This window comes from Parasteatoda tepidariorum, chromosome 4 (genome assembly GCF_043381705.1).
Source record: "Parasteatoda tepidariorum isolate YZ-2023 chromosome 4, CAS_Ptep_4.0, whole genome shotgun sequence".
In the NCBI taxonomy this organism is placed as follows: Eukaryota; Metazoa; Arthropoda; class Arachnida; order Araneae; family Theridiidae; genus Parasteatoda; species Parasteatoda tepidariorum.
The window spans coordinates 26945506-26963065 of record NC_092207.1 but is presented as its reverse complement, the minus strand read 5'-3'; positions in this window follow the sequence as shown (position 1 = coordinate 26963065).

Sequence of the window (17560 nt, the reverse complement as noted above, 5' to 3'; positions counted from 1 at the left end):
GTTTGGCCATCTAGCACTACCATGCGAACTGGCCATAAACCGAAAGGAAGGAAAAGGCTTAAATGGCTCAGAATCGCGGGATATTTTTATTTATTTGGAAAATGTAATTGTTCGTAAAACAAACTGTTTAATTAGTTGAACTTGTTTTCTCAGTACAAATAGTATGACTTCGAAACTTCCTTTAAAGTTTTAAGAGATTCGGAAGACCCAGATAAGGCCAAGATAACAAGAAGTTTATCAGTTCAAAGAGTGAAAGAAATAATTTTAAAATGTAACTATTTTATTGGCATTATTTTAATTACTCCAATAAAATTATTACACTTACTTCAGATCTTAAATATACCTTATTTCAAGCGAATGTAAGTTCAAAATTTTATCTGTTAATTGGATTTAATATTAGGATTTGTGCACAAACTAAACCCTTTTGCAACAAATGACATTGCCCTAAACAGCAAATGACAGCTATCTTATTTCTATATTTGTTATTTTATTATTATTGTTATTTCGATTGAATACAAAGACAATGAAAGACAAGCTATGTAGTATTAGGTTGCCAATGAACGATTCTAAAACATTTTTCAGTCTGTTCTTCTCTAAATAAAAACTACTAAACAAACCTCATATTTGATTAAAGAACTAAACTAAACTCAGTGGCGCGACAGCTCATAGAGGGCCAAGGCCTACCATCTCAGATTTCTTGACCTTGGACTCTGGGGTGCAGGAGCAGATGTTTAGGTTAGGTGGTCAGCCGAACGCGGAACCCCCAGTGTTTAGTTCCCAAGCGAGCTTGGTACTCATTTATCGACCCACTGAAGGGATGAAAGGCTGAGTCAATCTTGCCCGGCCAGAGGATCGAACCAGGGACCTGTGGCACGACAGCGCTCAGCCACCGGGCGTCCATATTTGATTAAAGTTAATTTAAATAAATATATGTCTTTCCTGATTATTATTACTTTAGCTTGAATTAACTGCTGCAGTTTCGTTGCATTCATTAAATCGTGAAAAAAAAGTCCTTTGATTTTTCTCCTAGCAACGAAACTTAAGTAAACAAAAAAAAATTAATATCACAATAAGCGTGAACTAAAAATACAGTTTATTTTCAAAAAATACTTTTTTTTTCTCAATCACAGCTACTTAAGTAAATTGTAAACCTTGAAAAAAAAATTTACCCAAATCTAAATACCTTCATGTGAAATATTTTTGCATTTACTGTAAAACTTCTAAAAGGAATCCCGTCTTCTAAAAAGAAATCAAACTTCTTCTAAACAAACTGCGCACGTCTATAAAATGTTTTAACAACATTTTTTTACAGTGAAAAATTATTCAGAAGTATAAAAATAGGATATGAATGCGTTAAATTTTAAAATATGTATCTTTTATTTATTTCCAAAACAGAAGATTTCGAATGAAAAATTTAGTTAAACAGCATATTGGCGACTGGAACCACAGATCATGAATTCTCAATAAAGTATTATACTTAAACTACATGTCATTTAAAAAATAGTGATTGTTGAAAAACGATAGACATTTAGAAGCAAATGGTCTTACATTTTTACATGGTTTTACAGTTGGTAATATTTTTAGATGAAATGCTGTCAGACTGGACATATTATTCAAGAAAAGTTAAGCAAAATTTTACTTCAAGGAAAAAAACTTAATTCTTTACAAAAGTATATCTACTTCGTGCCCGTTATAAAAACTACTTCAATAAGAAATACGCCTTTTTTCCAAAAAGCAATTCGTGGGAATATTTATTTATTTATTTATTGATATTTATTTATTTATTTATTTCAAATGCAGGCAGTTGGACGAAATAATTAGTAAAAAATCTTGAGGTAAACTCCGTTAATTTTTTTCCACAAAATTAACAAATAAAAACAATTGATATCATTACTAACTCCAACCAACATTTTTTTGTGAAAAAAAAGAGAAAAAATTTTAAAGATCGAGCTTATTTAAATGTATCATAGACCTTAGTTCTTTAAAAAAAAAACAGAGAAAATATTTACCCAAATTCAAATGACTGAATTTTCTAAATATTGATTTGGCTGCTCATGAAAGGAAACTTTTTATACATTCACTTGAACATTCAATGGGAACTTATGCAGAAATGAAAAATTAATGACGATGTAAAAAGAACAGTATTGTTTCATTTAATAAAAGAAGAAATGGTAACTCTATGGGTAAGTCTATTTCTTCTTCGTGTATTTATCTGAACATTCAATGGGAAGTAAATCAAAAATTAAAAAATAGTGACTATGAAAAATAAAAAGTGATATTTTATTTAATAAAAGAGGAAATCACAATTCATTAATTGAGTGGGTCTATTTTTTCCTCATTTATTTATCTGAACATTCAATGGGAAGTTGTTAAGATATTAAGAAATGATGAGTACGTAAAATAAAAAGTGATGTTTCATTTATTAAGAAAGATATTATAATTCATTACTTGAAAACGTCAATTTCTTCCTTCGTCAATTTCTTCAACATTCAATTTGAAATTAATGAAAAATTAAAAAAGTAACGACCAAGAAACATAAAAAGTTATGTTTAATTTAATAAAAAAAGAAATCGTAATTCATTAATGGTGTAGTTTTATTTCTTCCTCATGTATTTATCTGAACATTTAATGGAAAGTCAATCACAAACTAAAAATTCATGACTATGTAAAGTAAAAAGTGATGTTTCATTTATTAAAAAAAGAAATTATAATTCAGTACTTGAGAACGTCCATTTCTTCCTCATATATTTATCTGAACATTCAATTTGAAATTAATGAAAAATTATAAAAATAACGACTATGAAACTTAAAAAGTTGTACTTCATTTAATAAAAAAACAAATTGTAATTTATTAATTGAGTAGGTCTATATCATATCCATATATTTATCTGAACATTCATTGGGAAGTTAATAAAAAATAAAAAAATAATTTGTAAAATAAAAAGTGTTGTCTAATTTAATAAAAGAAGAAATCGTAATTCATTAATGGCGTAGTTTTATTTCTTCCTCATATATTTATCTGAACATTTAATAGAAAGTCAATCACAAACTAAAAATTCATGACTGTGTAAAATAAAAAGTGATGCTTCATTTATGAAAAGAATAAATTGTAATTTAATAATAGAGTATATATATTTCATCCTCGTAATATTTATCTGAAAACTCAATGAAAAATTAATTAGAAATTTAAAAATGATGGCAACGCATAATAAAGAGTGATGTTTCAATTAGTAAAAGAAAAAATCGTAATTAATTAATTCAGTAAATCTTGTCTCTTCATATATTTTTCTGAATGATAAATTAATCAGAAATTAAAAAATAATGACTACGTAAAATAAAAAGTGGTGTTTCGTTTAATAAAATAAGAAATCGTAATTCATTAATAGAGTAGGTCTATTTTTAAACGTTGTAAAATTTAGTTTAAAAAAAACGCAAAACGCACCTTTTTCCAAGCAGTAACACTTGGGGATTGTGCTAAGGTGTTTCGGAATTTTTGATGGATGTTGAAGAGCGAAAGCTTCAGACATATCTCATTCATTTGAGGTTATAAAACAATTTACATCCACAGACCCCTTTTTTTCGGTCCCTATCCTTTCATTGATCGGTAGGTAGAGAGGGGGGAGCAGAATAATGAAAGGGGGGATCGATGGTAGAGCACCCCTCCCTTTTCCAACATTCCATCCCCCTTCCATCACCATCGGGAAAACAATGAAATGCCGGTACCTATTCAAATGCGAACGATAATTTATCATGACTCAAATGATTCCGATTTTGCAGGAAAACACATTAAGGATTCCAGGAAAAGTGGGAGTGGGGAAGCAGGAAAAATAAAAAAAAGAAAGGGAAAAAATTGAGAGAAAAAAAATAAAATAATGAAATATTGATTAGCTGATGTTTTACTCTAGCAATGAGACTGCACGTAGAAAAAAACACACAGAAAAAAATATTTAACAATGATGATGGGGCATAATTTGGGATCATACATGGCGTAATAGTAACAACAAAGTAATTTTTAGGCATCGATTTAAAAGTTGCCGAATGGCTTTTATTGAGAGAGAAAGAGCATTGTAATAGGGGGGATTCGAACAGTAATGAGAGTGCCTCTCCAAAAACGATATTTTACAGCCTTTTTCTTGAAGAAAAGTAGAAGTAGAAGTGATTATTGAATTAGTTTAGCAACCGGACACCTTATTGATTTGGGAGCGAATGAATGATGTAAGGGACCATTCATCAAAATTGAATTGAAGTTGAAAAGATTCTCCTTCCTTTTTGACGAAATGGCGAACTGAAGAAATTCTCTTAGAATAGCCCCGAGACTATGTAACAATGGTTCTATACGGCGTTCGAAAGGCAGTTGATTTTAATAGTGGAGTAATCATTATCTGGCAGTGGTTGGAGTTAAAGAAAAGCAATTTGAGATTTTAATTTGGGCTTTTTAGTAAAACTTGAATAATAAGAGTGTAATGGAGATATTAAATTAAGTTAACTGGTGTACATTTTTTGACGATTTTCAAGGGATTTATAGAAGTATCTTATGCGAAATTTGGTAGTCCGTATTACTTTCTTTTACTGATGTATAATTTTCATGGAATGCCACAGGTGACTAAAAAGTAAAAAGTGGAGATTAATAACAAGCAAAAATCTATTAAATGAGATTAAAATTAGTAACTTTCTCTAGCCTATTTCTTTCAGTTTAACATTGAAGGTGATTGCAAAAAGAGTTTTCGTTTTAAATATGAATAATTTGCGATGTATGTTATGGTAGTTATGATTGAATAATTAAATAAATTATATGAATAAAAAAAATAACTGAGTTTTTACCATATCTGCCATTTTTAGACGCCTATGACATCCCTGATATTTTTGAGGATATTCACGGGATTTACAGAAGTATCTAATGATAAATTTATGCTCAATTTGATAACATGTATTAATTTCTTCTGCTGATGTACATTTTTCGACTTTATTAACGAGATTTACCGAAGTATTTTATGAGAAATTTATTCTCAATTTGATAACATGCATTAATTTCTTCTACTGAGGTATATCTTTTGACGATATTAACGGAGTTTACAGAAGTATCTTATGAAAAATTTATGCTCAATTTGATAACATATATTAATTTCGTCACCTGGTCTATATTTTTTGACGATATTCATGGGATTTACAGAAGTATCTTATGAGAAATTTATGAAAATTAATATTTATTAGTTTCTTCTGCTGATGTGCATTTTTTAACGATATTAACCGAAAAATCTTATAAGAAATTTATGCTCAATTTGTTGAAACGTATTAATTTCTTCTACTGATATATATTTTTTGACCATATTCATGGGATTTACAGAAGTATCTGAAAAGTATCTAATGAGAAATTTATGCTCAATTTGATAACATGTATTAATTTCTTCTGCTGATGTACATTTTTCGACTTTATTAACGGGATTTGCCGGAGTATTTTATGAGAAATTTATGCTAAATTTATTGAAACGCATTAATTTCTTCTACTGATGTACATTTTTTGAATTTTTTCACTGGATTTACAGAAGTATCTTATGAGAAATGTATGCTCAATTTGATAACACGTATTAATTTCTCTAACTGATGTACATTTTTTGACGATATTCACGGTATTTACGAGAAATTTGTGCTCAATTTGATAACATGTATTACTTTCTTCTACTGGTATACATTTTTTAGCGATATTTACGGGATTTACTTTCTTCCATGGACAGAACTTTATACATGGACTTCTTACTGCATTGCATAAAAGATATCTTATCTCGGTGAATATCGGTGTTGACTTTTTTAATCCCCAAAATTTAACGAAAATTAGGGGGTCGACTTATACCCGGGTAATAAAATCGAACATTCGTTAATCGTGAAACATCGAAGGATATAGATCTGAATAATTCTGTATCAATTTACCCTTTCAAAAACTATTTTTAATAAATTATATACAATTCATTTTGCAATTTCTCTCACATTTTCTTTACATATAAAGGTGTTTTTTAGAAACAATACTTTAGATTACGTTCGGAAGAAAATTTAGAATCAAAAAAATTTAGATAATTTATTCAAAAGTATTTAAAAAAGTGCAACACAATGAAAACTTTTAAAAAATTTCATAAATCTACAAATTTAAAGATTCCAAAACATTATCTGTGTCGGATAACATTATCATACAGATCACTGTGATACAGATGATACATTATGATACAGATGTCATACAGATCACTCTCTGCAATGGATTTTACTTCATCTTCATCTGTAGAGTACTTCAAAAAATCGTTTTCACCACCATCCAAAGAATTTGAAATTCCACAATTTTTAAAAGATTTCATAATAACATTTAAATCAACATTATGCCATGCGTCTAATATTATTTGTTTGCACGCGGCGTCAACAGGAGCAGAGCGGATATTTCCTGTTTTCCGTTTTCATTATACTTTTTCACTTTCCTTAAACCATCCATTCTAAGAAGATTCAATATTATCCATGAAGGGTATATTACTTTTCAGGAATTTGGTATCACCATATTAAAAATAGCGGGTCTATTTATACACCGATATATAATGTTCACTTTTTCCAAAAGAGTTCCACTTTTCTTGCAAAATATTATTTATCTTTGGTTGCAAATGTGTTATTGTCACTTGATACTTACGATGCAAAACCTATTAAAATTATTTTCAGAACTTGCCAAAATATTTTTGTAGAATAACCTATTACTTTAAAAAGTGCCTTGGTGTCTCTTTTGTCATTTGAGGAGAAAAAGAAAGTAGAGGAATATTAACACTAAAATTAAATACAAGATTACTGAGAAGTTCCTTTTATAGAACAGTTTTCTTAAAAAAAAAAAGGTTCCTCTTTTTATAAACATTAAAATGCTTTTAAACACCATTTGGGTAGCAAATTCTTCGAACTATAAAGTAGGTTGTGAAATATAAAACAACTGCTTAGAACTGGAATTATATAAATGATGATGTCAGGAAAGCGATACGTAAAAAATAATTTTCTGGGGAGGAAAAATTTTAAGTGCTTTTAAACACTTTTTGGGTTATAAGAAAATGCTTCTAAATATAGTTTTTATGTTGTAAATTTTTGAAAGCTAATTTTAGCATTTTTCTGGAATGTATTAAAATTAGTTTTCAGAATTTTCCAAACTTACAAAATAATGCAATGGAATAATCCATTACCAAAAAAAAAAATTTTCTTAGCATGCTATCAAAAAATATGATAGAAATAAATAAATAAAATAAAATAAAAAATTAAAAGAATTGAATAAATAAATAAAATAAAATAAAAACTTAAAAGAATTGAATAAATAAATAAAAAGCAATAATAAATGATAAATGTAAGAGAGACGGGGGGAGGGGGGAGTAAAACAAACTAAAAATGCTTTTAAACACCATTTTGGGAACAAATCCTACGAACGCAAATGGTCGTGGTTGTAAATTTTAAAAACTAATTTTAACATATTTCTTACAGAAAATATAAAATACAGAATTTGTTTGCTTTTTTAGTGACATCTTGAAAACGAAAATTTGAGATTGATGAGAGAACAGGAATAAGAATTTAAATTCATAGAATCGTTTAGTCTAGTATCCCCATATGGGCCCGATACTGTTTAAACAAACTTATAAAAACATGAAACACATACGTCCCCTGAAACCTTTGTAACTTAAAACCTTTGGCCATAAAAAAGTATCATAGTACCTATAAATATGTTAGGTACCTATTACTATAGTATCAGTGGTACTTATAACCACAAATAATTAAACATGATTGGTGCCAATAATGGCGATTTTCTACAGACTCGACAAACGGAATAGTATCTACATTTCTGTCATAAGATATTAAAAAAAAGGAAGAAAAAATGAATGGAAAAACGCCTTAAAATTAAAATTTGATTAAAATTTAATAATAAAGTAACGTCATTTAACATAAGTAGCATAAAGATGGGGAAAAAATAAGCATATAGCAACTGTGAATTCGTGAACTTGAAATGAAACATGAGTAAATAAAATAAATTAAATAATGGGTTATAAGAATGCCCCCCAGAAATTCCTAGATCCATTCTAAACACCAGAAATAGTTTACAATTAAATTTAAAAGTCATATCTTCTTTTTCATGCTTATGACTGCTCCCTTGCTTGATATTTCAGTTTTCAATTGTCACAGAATTTCATCTATTTGGTACATATATTTTTATTATAAAAATACGCCTTTGTGTTGGGTTCAAACAAATTTTTATCATTGTAGTTGTAATTTGCCTAAAATGTATATACTAAATCTCACATTTTTATCATAGGAAATTTGGACAATTGCCTGTTACCCATAGTTTCCACTCTAATATTAGTGTATGTAAAAATGCTATGCATTTTTTTCCAAGCCAAGTTCGCCAGCCATAGGGAATTTGCAAATTAAGTCAGGAAGGTGCGCTTTTCGTTGACAAGAAGAGAGCACCGCAAGGGCGAGAGTACGTGTTAGCTCAGAACCCCACAGATAGATGGCAGCACTACTCATTCGTGTGGCCACTTCCTCAATTTAGGCATAGATCTGAATGGAAAAGAAATGATCTATCCGTAGTAGAATTTATCATGGAAATTTAAACAGACATAGACAGAACATTAACAGAATTAAAAGAAATAAGAAGTAAACAAAAATATGGCAGAGATACTAAATGAGAAATTGAGGAGTGTCTACTCTTCTAGTCAACTGTATGAATTGTTTCCCCTAAATGTTGCAGTGAACTCTACTATAAAAAGAACGGAAAAATTTGCAAAATACATAGTGATGACGCCACTGTGGATCGCCAAGTGTTATTCCTTCAAGTTTTTATCTTAATTAGAAGAAAGATGTGACGGCTAATAATCACTCAATTTTCTTGAAGAAAAATAAATGCTAAAAAGTGTGAATGTTTAACCTTTTTATATCATTCGCGAAAATATAAATAGAAAATCGAAACCTTTAAGCTCCCGCTTTCGAAAATAAAATATTTCTTCGCAGAATAAAGGAATCAATTGGATTAGAAGGAGACTCAATTTTGATACTTCCCGTTTCAATGCAACAGTTAAATTTTCTTTTCAAATGAATGATTTCACGGTATTCATACAAAAGAAGAAAATTCCCTTTGAAAATTTTGTTCGAAAAATACATTTTTCCTCACTTACATGAAAAAAGAAGGACGGAAAGGAACAGTAGACGAGAAAATGATTTTAAAATTATTAACGATTGAAGAATAATTATGAAAACTGGCACTAATCATTCGTTTGATATAATTACTATTCAAAACTTTTATTTTAACTTTCTTAAACTGTTGGTCAGTAATAAGACTGATAATATACCGTAAAAAAAATAAAAAGATTTTTTATACGGTGCTTGCCATGAAATGATCACATGAGCTCTGACCGTTAATTTTTTTTTTTTTTTTTTTTTTTTTTTTTTTTACCACTGACGATTTTTGAAACATGTAATTGTAATAAGACTGATATCCAATTAATAATTAGTTTAATATTTCTGTTATTTATTTGAAATGTATTTAGTAAAATTTTTTTGTAGTTGATTAGTAAATGAATGTTTGTTAGGAATTTGTTTAGTGAAATGCTTTCTATTTAGTAAATTCTGAATATGAAATTTATTTAGTAAAATGTCAATAATAAAAGAAATAGTGGAATTTAGAATAATGATTTTATTTTTCAGTAACAATGTATTGACTAAATTATGAAAAAGAGATGTATCTCGATTTATGAGAAATTCCAAAAGTATTTCTCATCGAAATTTTCAATTTAAAATAAAATAACTAAATTTAATAATAACGAGTTAAGTTTCTACGATGAACATTCTCACAGCTTATAACAGTTCTTTTCCGAAAACCATAATTCAGCTTATTTTATTCATTAAATACATCAAGAACAAATTTATACATTACGTATAAATCATGAACTAATTTAAGTCTGGTAATTAGACTAATATCTAATTAATAATTAGTATAATATTTCAGTTATTTATATGACATTTATTTAGTAAAATGCTTTTGTAATTGTTTATTAAAGGAATGTTTGTTAGGAATTTGTTTAGTGAAATGTTTTCTATTTAGTAAATTCTGAATATGAAATTTATTTAGTAAAATGCCAATAATAAAAAAAATAGCGGAATTTAAAATAATGATTTTATTTTTCAATAACAATGTATTGGCTAAATTATGAAAAGGAGATGTATCTCCATTTATGAGAAATTCCGAAAGTATTTCTAATCGAAATAAAATAAAATAACTAAATTTTTAGAATAACGATAGTTAAGTTTCTCCGATGATCATTCTCAAAGCTTGTAACAGTTCTTTTTCAAAAACCATAATTTAGCTTATTATATTTATTAAATACAACAAGAACAAATGTATAAATTACGTATAAATCAAGAACAAATTTAAGTCTCGTAACTGGACTAATATCTAATTAATAATTAGATTAATATTTCAGCTATTTATATGAAATTTATTTAGTAAAATCTTTCTGTAATTGTTTATTAAAGGAATGTTTGTTAGCAATTTGTTTAGTGAAATGTTTTCTATTTAATAAATTCTGAATATGAAATTTATTTAGTAAACTGCCAATAATAAAAGAAATAGCCGAATTTAAAATAATGATTTTCTTTTTCAATAACAATGTATTGTATAAACTACGAAAAGGAGATGTATCTCCATTTATGAGAAATTCCGAAAGTATTTCTCTTCGAAATTTTCAATTCAAAATAAAAAAAAACAAAGTTAAGAATAGCGAGTTAAGTTTCTCCGATAATCATTCTCAAAGCTTATAACAGTTCTTTTTCGAAAACCATAATTCAGCTTATTTTATTCATTAAATACATCAAGAACAAATGTATACATTACGTTTAAATCAAGAACTAATTTAAGTCTTGTAATTAGACTAATATCTAATTAATAATTAGTATAATATTTCAGTTATTCATATGAAATTTATTTAGTAAAATGTTTTTGTAATTGTTTAAAGGAATGTTTGTTAAGAATTTGTTTAGTGAAATGTTTTCCATTTATTAAATTCTGAATATGAAATTTATTTAGTGAAATGCCAATAATAAAAAAAATAGCCGAATTTAAAATAATGATTTTCTTTTTCAATAACAATGTATTGTATAAATTACGAAAAGGAGATGCATCTCCATTTATGAGAAATTCCGAAAGTATTTCTCATCGAAATTTTCTGTTTAAAATGTAACAACTAAATTTAAAATAAAATAACCGAGTTTGAAGAATAGCGAGTTAAGTTTCTCCGGTGATCATTCTCAAAGCTTATAACAGTTCTTTTTCGAAAACCATAATTTAGCTTATCTTATTCATTAAATACATCAAGAACAAATATACACATTATGTATAAATGCAGAACAAATTTAAATCTCGCTCAAAACTTGTGAATTTAGCTGCTTGAAATAAAACCTAATTTTAAGTCAAAAATTGATAAAAAGATAAAAAATACTTTATCCTTCACATTAAATATTTTCAGCATAATTAGTAGTTTCTCTTTCGTTAGTATTTTCATAGCCGCAAAACAAACATTATTTATAAGGAAGCTCGATCATAATTCGTAATTTTTCATTCAAATATTATTCATTCTAGATATCTGGAAAAAAAAACACATATTATAAAATATATCAATAAGTGCTCTTAACTTTCTTTCGAAAAACACACACATTTTAGATATTTTAAAACTGAACAGCGAAAAAGAATTCTTGATTTTTTTTTTTTTGATTTTGTAAATGGGAAGAAAGCAACATTTATTATAAGAACATAATATTTTTATCTATCACAAAATAGAAACATAATTTTTTTCTCTTTTTTGCAAAAAAATGAACTTATTTCTTTTTATATATCAGATATATAATAACTTTCCGAAACTACCGTATTTTAAGACATGCATTATTTATAAAAATTTCAGTTTAAACTAATACAAATTTTAAAAGTCTTATAACGCAAGAGATACAGTAGATGTGTTCGAATCCTCTTGACTTCCTTCTTGAAAGCAGTTCTAAAAGTGCATATTAAGGGACAGAACACTCTGTAAAGTTTTAAGTTTTAATACGTTTTATGTAAAACCCTTTAAACAAACTCAAATTGTCCGTTCGAAAAGTTTTCAAAAGAATTCTACCAAGTAAACTTTTTCTATGGTCTTAGNTTTTGCTTTTTTTTTTTTTTTTTTTTTGCTTTGAAGGAGATATGTCGTTAAAAAAGGCAAGGACACGAATATTAGATGGTAGTTAAGTTATAGGCCCTAATACAGCCCCGAATATTCTAAATAAATCAATTACTATTTTAACTTCGGTTTTTTAACTACGAGGACTTGATATAGTGCTGCCCAACCAAAAAGTTGAGCAATCCTTTAACTGACGATGAATTCCATTTAGGGAAGAAGAAAAATTCTTCTTGTAGCGTTCAGAAAATGATTGGAACTTTAATTGTCATCTAGTACAAAGCTCCAGTTAAAATTGGAGCATTCTAGTTAGTTGGAAAGTGGTTCAAACTTCGGTCGTCGATAAATTCCGCTTGTAATGCTAAAGAAATAATTGATGCCTCAATTGTCATTACGCAAGAAGTTAAATACAATGCCCGAATATTCAAAATCAAATATGGTTTATACCACTTCCTTTCTAATTGATTTAGTGTTTCAGTTGAAGGGAAACTGAAATGAGAAAAGTGTTTAAGATCGTAAAAAATCATAATTCGAAAGAGAACGATGAAATAAAAGTGACCACAAGCAAAAGAATCTTATGTTTAAAAAAAATAATAATAATCCAATGAACGTACGCAAATGAGAAAAAGCTATATATATTCAAGTCCGAAATCTGCAACTTTCGCACTTCATAACAAATTCAACTTCGTATTAGCCGCAGGGCTAACTTTTCCTGGCAAGCATGTTTGTACTTGAGCTTTTTATTTGGAAAAGAGCGCAGAAATCTTGCGCTCTTGCAGAAACAGTTCCACGTCCATCCCATAGGTGCTCATTATAGAGGAAGGAAAGTGCTTTAAGAGAATGAAGAAGAAAAAAAGCGTGCAAGATGGTAAAAATTTTACGAGGAAAAAAAGCTGTAGACTCTTCAGACAGTCAGCACGTGAAATTGAAATGGAATGTTGAGAAAAGAAGAAAAAAAGATAAGAGAACAGTTGCGCCCTCTGGACTCCGGGAACAAATCCCGTTTGAATTGTTTGCGAATCTGTGAGAGCTCGAAGTGTTTGCTCAGAGTTCCAAATCACAGCAATGTCCTTTATTTGAGCGAGGGGGGGGGGATTCAATTATGACATTCGATTTTTATGCATAGACAGTCATTTTGACAGAAGGAAAATATTAATAAAAAAATTGCCATTTATTTTTGTTCAACTTTTTTTTTTATCACGTTTAGAGTAACAAGATTTTTCCCACGAATTCACTATGGCATATATTTTTCCTCTTTTCCCGTGAGAAAAATAAAACGCAAAAATTTTATCTTTATCAGCAGTTTTTATATTTAATTATTATATTTGTATGCTTATAAACATTACAAACAACCGTACTAGGACTCATTCTTAATGGTTTGAGGTGGAGTCAAATAAGCTGATTAATTAGTGCAGACGATATCTTAAGTTACAAAATCAGACACAAAAACGCACTTTCTTGATATAAACATACTTTTTTTCGACCGATTTTGATTTCTTGCCTTCAAATTATAAAATGTAGCCGCAATCAGAAAAGTATGATCCCAATAGTTTGGTCAGGAGAACGGTCGAAAGTTTGAAACCTTGATTTAACTTTTTGAGTACATCGCCATATCTCGAGACCATTTTAAGCGAATTAAAAAAGTTTGCACTCAATTATAAAATTCATTTATCCTAAGATAAATCCATGCAAAAAATATTTTTTATTAATAATTTATTATTTTATTCATTTTAATTTTTGATTTACTTAATACAAATTTTTACATAGTTTTAAAGAATGTTGTTAAGTGTTCGTGATATATTGAGCTATAAAGTAGCGGACTGTAACAAACATAAACATTTATTTTGAAACTTAATAACATAAAATTGACAAGATCATTTTGAGTAACAGGAGGATGTTCTCTGTTCTAGAGTTGAATGGCAACTGAATAATAATGTGTTATATGATGAGAGCGCCGCCTCGTGGCAATTCTTAACAAATGTAATTAACAATAAAAAATTTCTTTAAAAAAAACTTGAACTAAATTGGTCAAGTAATTCCTGCGAAATCAAAGAATAAATATCTGACTTTATTCAATGAAAAAAAAACAGAAATTTAAAACTCGAATTTTTAAATATTGCCCAATTTTGAAACCGGGCAGAATTTTCATTGACGATAAATTCCATTTGGCGAAATATATTCTTCTTATAGCGTTCAGGATAACAAATGGAACTTTTATTGTCATACAATACAAACCTCCAGTTAAAATTGGAGCATTCCAGCCAGTCGGAAAGTGGTCAAAATGTTGAACGTCGCTAAATTTCTTTTGGCAACAAAGTTGGTCTAAATTTTGCTTGTTGCATTCAAGAAAGATTAATGCTTGCATTGTTATTAGACATGCTTCACTAGAGATTTGAGTGCTCTATCTAATCAGAAAGAGGATGAAAGTTTGATTCCCTCACAAGCACATAAGCCAGCTAATAAAAACATGGTCGAAAATGTAAACATTTTTACCCAGTTTTACTCAGAAATTGACAATAACTTTTCCATAATGATTAATTGACAATTTATAAATATCATTATCCAATCAATTTAAGCTTTATATGTACTAACGGTAATTCGGGTATCAAAACTAATCCTTTTATCCGTGCTAACTATTCATAATAGGCAAGCAAATCACAAGAAAGAAGATCCAAATATCTTTAGCTGTCATCATCAGTTTGAAAATAATTAAAGTTATCATTTTCCACTTTCTTTGTTAGTGAAGATTAAAATTTTAACATTTCAATATTTTATTCATTATTTTGTTAAGAAATAAATTTGTTATATTTCACTTTAAATACATTTCAACTATATTTGTTTTCAGCTAACTGATGAATTAAAATAATTACAACTATTTAAAATAGGAAAGCAGTGTTGTGAAAGTAATTTTTTACACTATTGTTTAAAAATATTCTTGACAATAAAAATCATTTGAACACTACTTTTAAACCCCTAATAATGCATAGCTTTTTTATTACGTTTTGCAAAAAAGATTCTAAAAATATTTAGAAGATTCGTTAAGGAATACATATAAAGACTTTAAATCTACACTTAATTTTAAAATACCATAAAATCTATTGCTTAAGAAATAATGTTGAAATATATCTGATTTTTCAATATTGAAAATTTTCGAACAAAAAATTAAAAAAAATGAAGAAAATATGATGAATATATGAATTAAAACTAATCATTTTTAAGTAATCGAAAGAAATTTGTTTAATAATTTCTGAAAAAGAAATTGGTTTAAGTCGACTAATTCTTTCATATCTACTCATTTACAACCACTTCTATTTCTTATTCACAACCTATAAATTTGTTACTTCAAAAACATCAATTATTCTATTAGTATTATGTTGGAAAGGATGAAATTTTTAATTAGTGACGTTGTCAACTTTAACAGCTAATTATTTGACGTAAGCTTATTATATTATTTTATTATTATTTTTTATTTATTTTTATTTTTTTGTTCGCAAATTACACATTTTACCTGTTCAAAAAAATCATAGAAAGCTATAAAAAAAATTTTTTCTTTTTTTTAAAAAAAAAAAAACTATTTTTGTTGAAAATGGAATGACCAGAAATTTACACTATTTTGAAATAAGAACTCGTACATAGAATTACGGCTTCACAAAAATATTAAAAATTCATTTGGCTCTAGTGCTACAACACAGCAGAGAGTATCAAATTGATTCTCCAAATTTTGTACAGGTAACTTAAGTTTCATAAATAAGAGAAATGATTGCCTAAAATCAAAGGTTAATAATGATGAACTAAAGTACAATATTAAAATTGGCCAACTATCAGACTATCATGGCAGAAAAATATTGTAATTAAATATAAGGAATGATGCAAAAACTTAAAATTAAAAATAATAAATTTATTAACAAATTTATACCTAATTTATTGAAAAATTGATATCTATCTAACTGCATGATAATACTAGACCACACACATCAGAAATTTCTTGTGGTATTAGTAGAATTCTACAGGAATTTGAATCAGAACATCCTCATCGTCATCGATATTTCCTAGACCCCTACAAGGATAATTTTTTAATAAGAAAATTATTTAATCCTAAAATTGCTGTAACACTAGCTTTTCAGAAATGTATTAACTCTTATACACCAGGATTTTATAACACCAGCCAGTACAATCTAGATTTTAACTAGCGAAAGTAAGCTGACAATATGGATGCATACATTAATAAATAAAAAATGCTAAATGAGTAAGTAATTAATCAATATTACCTTTTTCTGTTACATATCTCATCCTTGGCAAATTTGACATTAGGGGGAAAAGTTAGGTAAGCAAATGAATGTCAAACTTTCATGGTGCATTTTCAAAACTATTTTATTATTATTATCAACACAAAATTTGTGTTTTTAAATACAACATGAGATATAGAAATCGAAACTCTGTTTTACTAGATTTTTTAAGGTTTTATATTCGTTTCTGTGAGGTTAAAATCTTGCAATTAAAATTTCGACTACTTTCTGAGAAGTTAAAGAACTTAAATCTCCCCCTCAATTCGGCGCGTGTTGATAATTTACGTTTCAATTGTTTTCTAACCACTACAAGCATAATTATTTATAAACATTTCATCGCTAATTAGAATTTATCGTAAATACAAATTTTGATTACTTTTTGCTAAGCGAAAAAGTTCAAATTAATGCATGCAAAGTTTATTGCATTTGAAATTTGATCTTTCGAACAGAATAGTAACAATTTCTAAAACCATACTATATTTATCAAAAGTAATTAAATTATTTGTAATTTTTAAAATGCTTATAAAATAAAAACTTATGTTTCTATTAGCTTAAATTAAATTAGCCAGAACAATTTAAATAAAATTGGTAGCTATTTTTAGAATTTTTTTTCCAAAGAATAAAAAGTTTTGTTTTGATGAAGAAAAAATTTTTTATTGGGAGAAACAACTTCATGCATGCATGAAAATAATATCAAAACTTTTACAAATGAGCAATTCCATTTTCTTAAACAATGGAACAGGAAAAAAACAATATCTTAAATGACAATTTAAAAAAAACAATATTAATGTCTTCAAAGGCCATGTTAGTTAAGTAAAACAAAACTACATAAGTTGAAAATTATCTCTGAACCAAAAAATAAGTCTTAATAGAATACATAATACTTACATGACTGCTTGATTAATTTTTATTGCACAAATTAAGATGATAAAGTATAATAATTGGAAAATAATAGTTTAAAGTAAAGCTTCTATTAAACAAAAATCTTTACACTCTTTTTTAGAACAATATTAGAAATTATTTTATGCTTCTTTTTAAGTCTTATATCATTTTCATATTTAAATAATTTTTATG